The 6,000-nt window shown below is 38.5% G+C and overlaps 1 protein-coding gene across 1 annotated transcript in view; it reads left to right on the top strand.

Annotated features, from left to right (window-relative positions):
- Nucleotides 1-1,421: 1,421 nt before the first annotated feature.
- baiap3 (BAI1 associated protein 3) overlaps nucleotides 1,422-6,000 on the top strand; it is a 54,995-nt gene continuing 50,416 nt past the window's right edge. Inside the window, exon 1 of the mRNA XM_086074769.1 lies at nucleotides 1,422-1,572. The gene's annotated coding sequence lies outside the window, so the exon portion shown is untranslated. The remainder of the gene's footprint in view (nucleotides 1,573-6,000) is intronic.

The raw sequence follows: 6,000 nt of genomic DNA, 5'->3' as shown, positions 1-6,000 counted from the left end.
CGATGACGTTGCCCACCATTTGGCGAATGCTTTACGACGCAAAGCGTTGCAAAATATACATGGACCGTTTGTCCTCACCCCGACTGATGGACGTAAACGCGCTTCAGTTGGTGCTCAGTCCATGTAATTTTTCGAGGCTTCGCGTCATTGTGCACTCGCCCAAAGGTGGGCATCATCAGCGACGGGAAGTAACGAATCAACAGAAGTTCCCAGCTCTGATTATTTGCTAAAATAGTTTCTGGGGCCATTTGTTTCATCAACTACATGGCTTCTGGAGTTGCTATGATGTGCTCTGATTCATATAGCAAGCACGCTCTAATTTGAATAAAATAGCACCGAGCTGCACGCTTTATGAGTCTGCGATGAAAAAGCATGTGAGAAATCATATTTTGTGCAAGAAGAGAGGCACATTTCGCCTGCAGGCATATAATTACGTCCCTGTGTCTATTCTAAGCTTGTACATGCTTACACGTCGATATGCACAAACAAAGAAAGGTGATAAATATGCCTTAAATGTACTGTGATGTGAGTGCATGCCATCTGCTGTGCTGGATTGGCATATGCTGCACATAGTTACAGTTTAATATCAGCAGCATCACAGGAAGTGTGACATTTCGTGGTTATTATTAACTAAATGTTAATTGATCTTTCATGGGCCAAAAAGTTAAAAATGAGGTAATCGAGGTTAGCGTGACATAAAGTTCTATCATAATGACTTAAAGCTGGATTCACAGAGGACAAACGTCAAGCTCTTGAAGGCCAAACAGAGACCTGACTTCTTTTTTTAGAGTCCTAATTAGACTCCTGACAAAAAAAAGTATTTTTATGCCTGAAATTGGTGACAGCATGGAAGTTTTGACGAGTTAAAGGGCAGAAGAAAGTTAAAGTACATGAAAGCCACTGTGACTGATGTCCAAGAGACCGCACTTTTTATCATCTGTGAGAAAAATTCTCTCAGTGCCATCCCTCAGCAACAGTCGAGTGATGCATTCAGGTGCAAGTTGTGGATGGCGTAATTTAGGGATTTCATTTAAGAGATTGCTTTTTTTTTTGCACATCACATGTACACCGAGCACAGCAAACATATTATGTGATAATTTAAGCAAAGTAAAATAACTATCAGGAAAAAAACATTTAGTTTATTAAGCCAAAATCATAATGACTATAAATATAAAACACGAACCCTTATAAAAAATAAATACAGCTTGTTTGACAATACATTTTCATCGTTAAGACGTTATCACTAGGCTAATGTAGATCGTAATAGTGATCGTAATTCTTCAGAAAGATTAGAATTATGCTGTTCCCCACTCTCTTCAAGGGACATGAACTTACCATCAGACTTCCTGTGCCCATATTTGGGCGCTCATCTGGGGAAAACGTGAGCTTGGCAAAGCGTCTCGAAGGTCTAAAAATGAGCTTTTCTCTGTCGCCTGTCACAAGAAAAACATCCAAATCTTCACTGGCAAGTTGATTACACGGCCGAGCTTAGTCGTGGTGCCGCGGAGAGCAACTCTGAGCCGCGGCGACAAAACATTTGAGCGCGGACAACTGCCCGGAGGAGACAAACAGGTAAACCAAGCTGGACGTCTTGTCGTTTAATTCATAGCGTCTAACAGCTGCTTTAGTTCGCAGTTTGTCAAAATACTGTATATGTTAATTTATGTTTTTATGTTATTCTAACTCACATTGCTTTCACTTGTGAGCTTTCTCGATTGACACCTGTTGAGCCATTAAAATAAACACCCATTTATTAAAAGGGGATAAAGTTCAGGTATGGCAACATATAAATGCATGTGTTTTCAAGTTCAAGTCTTACTATTGGGAAGATTTTTAAAAGGATAATCTTGCCACAATGACCAAAAAGTTACGTTTATTTTAATTAAGATAATCTGAGATGATAGTGTCATGAAATTGAAATGATGTTCATTTGTTTTTGCTGTTTCAAATCAGGATCACAAGCTTTGTCTGCATGTCTGACATTCTTCATATATTGACCAATCCAAACTCTTATTCCACTGTTATTAGATATATTTTTTATAACCTATATACAGACACATGTGCAGTTTATGCACAAGGTTGACGTGTGGATGTGTTATTATTTAATTAGTAGAGGTGAGAGTAGCAATTTTTCAGACACAAAAACTGCAACAACGTGTTTTGAAGTGTGTGTGTGGCCAATAATTCCAGATACAGGTTGAAATCGACAATGTCAGATGCGCAGAGAGCCTCTGAGTGTGAGGAAGCAATGGTTTGCAACACAGAGCAACACATGTGCCAATGTCTGAAATCTCCATACCTAAAAATATCCTCCTATGTGTAACTTTCCCCTCTTTCCTTCAGAAGCCGACTGACTCCGCTTTAGAATAATCTCCACGCAGCAATTAGTTGTGAATTAATCACTGCTGACCTTTTATCATATGCATCAGTGTTATTTATAGTGGGGGCTAATATTTTGTTCTCGTTGCCACTCAAAGAGGCACCATAACAACATTGCTCATACGCCTTTAATTGCAGCATGGGTTTGCCTTTGTCTTCCTTTGCTTGTACTGTAAAGGCTGAGTTATTTCTAAAGTGCTTGGAGTGAGTGTGTGAGGCCAATTGAGGCCTTGATGTCGTTGCACAAACGGTATGGTGTCTGCCTGCTCAGCTAAGGTGAACACACGCCGTGTAAAAGCTCTCAATTCCACTGGATTTTCCGCACCGGATCAATAGCCGAGCCAAAACAGCTTTCAGTTGCTTTGACAGAAGCCACTGGGAGCTTTTGGGAATAGAGTGGACTGACTGGATTTCTCTTTTTTTCTCCCGCTCAGATTTTAAGCGGGGTACACACACACACATCGATAATTGGCTAAGCATGGAGCATTTCATGCCCTGTCCGCGGTTCGATTGACAATTGTCTATAAATTAGGGTGAGCAGATTTTCACAATTAAAAACTGATTTTGGGGGTCTTAACATGGACGAAAACTCATAAAACTTTACACGCGCATCTGGCTTGGCAAAACAATCAATATTTTTTATAGTTTATTGTGAGATTCTTCAAAAAAGGCTCAGTTATATTAACCTTGCTCTGTTAGCAGAATTCTCGCTGTATTTGTGAGTTCACAAATTCCAGAGAATACATCTTGTACCAAGCCGGCTGATTTTCACCGAGTGGTTCGGACCAATCACAAAGCAAGATTGCGTTTGGGGGCGGGATGTGCGACTGTGACAAAAACAAGAAGTGTCGACATTGGAAACAAACAAACCTAACATGGATGGACGAATGCATGGACGCTGCAATTAATTATGTTCTTGCAGAATTATTCACAGTTTCCTTGTTAAATGAAGAATAGTAAGAGGTGTTTCATGCGTTTTTAGATTGCTTGAAGTATTGCACAGAATGTCCCGCCTTTCTCAATCAAAACACACTGGAGCAGTCCCAGATTGATATTGTGGAGAACTCTCTTGAGTGAATCACAATGATCAATCTGGCTATTGCCAGGTTACAGAAATTCCCCTTACAAACTTTCAATCAATCATCTTAAAAAACAAAGCAGTTTCACTTAGATCTACAAAAAGTTGGAGGCATATAAAACAGCCCAAGACCTACCAAAAAGTGTCTTGGAGCCATATGTTAATTAAACCCAACAGGAAGTCCACTATTACGGATTTACTTTAAAATTTTGCCCAATTTTTGGCCTGTTATAGAGGTTACATTTTAAAGAACTCCTCCCACAGATTGTATCTGATTGACTTGAGTCTGTAGGTTTTTCATCCAAAGATGTTCTCGATGTAAAGTAAAAGCAAAACTTTTGACTTCACCGCATGCTGTTGCTGTGGCTATGCACTAGCTGTTTGCCAAAGAAAAGTATGCTGATATGGGTGGTCTAAACATGCGTGAAAACAAAACATTCAAAATCCAATGTGACAGTCAGTATGCCACTGTGCAAGTACCCCAAGTGGCCCGGGCTGCAAGGGCCCTTCATAGCTGCTCACACATCCAGTTTGTTTTTATTTTTTCCCAATGCATTTCAATAGGTGTCAATCATATGCAAATTCTGGTGAATAGGGGATTTTGACTACACAGTAAATAAGTTGTTTAAATAGATTGAATAGATTGTTCCATATTCAGATCAAATTGGTGATCGGTTATTGTTTTTTTTGTTTTTTTTTACTTGGTGATCGGCTTCAAAATCCCGATCGTGTGAAGCTTAACAATAAATCTGGTAGTGTTTATTGCAATAAAGATACATTTATTGCTTCTCTTTGTTTAAATATACATGAGAAAAGGGCTTTAAAAATATAAATAATCGCATATTAAATCATACTCGCAATTTTGAAAGGGGAAAAAATACAATTAGATAATCTTTCAAAATTGTTTGGCCCTAGTGTGGATATGGTTGGTCATCTCGAGTATACATGCAGGTAGAACCACTTTCCTCATCATGTGTGGTCTTTCAAGTTTTAAAAATGATTGCGGTTTGCAGATAAACCTACAGGCGCAAGCTTTTTTGTGTGTCCGAGTTTTGTGTCGCAGAGCTGTCACTTTGATTCACTTGTCCCTTCAAGTCCGCCAAATTGAATTGATGGTTCATTGTCTCTCGGCATGATGGAGAATTTAGCAGTGGCCTCTTTGCTTATAGGGATTGAAGTATATGAAGGTTTTACATGCTGTTTCCCATCCCTTTTTACCTCACTTGAATGAATGAATGAATTTTATTTTTCAAACACACACACACACACACACATATATGTATATATATATATATATATATATATATATATATATATATATATATATATATATATATATATATATATATAGAAAACAAGAAAGGAAAAAAAAATCTACTCAAAAATATTAAAAAGGAGTAGAAAGAAGTAAACACTTTTTAATTCCTACCCTTATATAACTTAATGAAACATTCTCAAACAATAAGACTCAAACATAATTCAAAACACAGTTCTGTTCATTCACATAAAGTCACATAAAAATACAACAAAACAAAGCAAATAATCCCTGTACGGACACCAAAGCGGCTTAATATTTTACATTTTGTCTGTGGCACTATAGGCATTAATGGTTTTCTATTTTAGTTTTTTCTTAAGCCCCGATAAGGAAGTACATAGCTTCAGCTCATCATCAAGACTATTCCCCAATTTCACACCCAAAACTGAGACACATCTGTATTTTACATTAGTCATCACTTTACGTCTTTCGAACATAATTAAACCCCTTAAATTGTAGATTCCTTCTCTTAGTTAAAAATATTTTTATTACAAAGAGGTAAGCTATTATTTACCACACGAAAAAGTGTTTCCATTGTTTTTAAGTACACAATATCCATAAATTTCAAGATACCCAATCCTATAAATAACTGATTAGTTGTTTCCCTGTAACCAACCTTATTTATTATTCTAATTGCTTTTTCTGTAATTTAACAATTGGGCCTATATTTGTTTTCTACACATTGGCCCAAATTTCAGTGGGTGTGAAAAATGCAAGATGTGGAGGCCTTTCTTATCCTTAACTTCATAAAGAACAGCCACTAGCTGCGTTTCCACTACAGTTTTTCGCAAAAATAAAAGCGATATTGCTCATGATGTTAACGGAAGACAGACGCCCCGAGTTGTTAATATTACTTTAAAAACATCTCCCTCCCCACATCGGTTGGTGTGTATGCGCGCGCTTATAACTCGTGTTATGGTGCGGACGGGTGGATTTCAACGACGACATGCACCGTATGTCGCCCGTTTCCTCGTTGCCAGGGGCAACAGACATTTCTCATGCAACGATATGGGACGTGCGTTGAACGGCGGCATATTGGCTCCATGACAGCTTATCGCTTTGTGCTTAAAAAGACTTGTTTATCCCCTCCGGAGGCAGCTCCGACACGAAAGCGAGTGGCCCCGTACTTCCTAACTTCTTTCCTCTGTGACCGGGCGGGGGTCACATGACTACAGGGAATGCGCAAAAAGTGTTGCCATTACACTTTTGCAAAATGCTTCTATTTCGA

Source organism: Leptonotus elevatus, chromosome 1 (genome assembly GCF_054856555.1).
Source record: "Leptonotus elevatus isolate MCC_2025b chromosome 1, RoL_Lele_1.0, whole genome shotgun sequence".
Classification (NCBI taxonomy): domain Eukaryota; kingdom Metazoa; phylum Chordata; class Actinopteri; order Syngnathiformes; family Syngnathidae; genus Leptonotus; species Leptonotus elevatus.
This window is presented reverse-complemented; position numbering and strand designations above follow the sequence as displayed.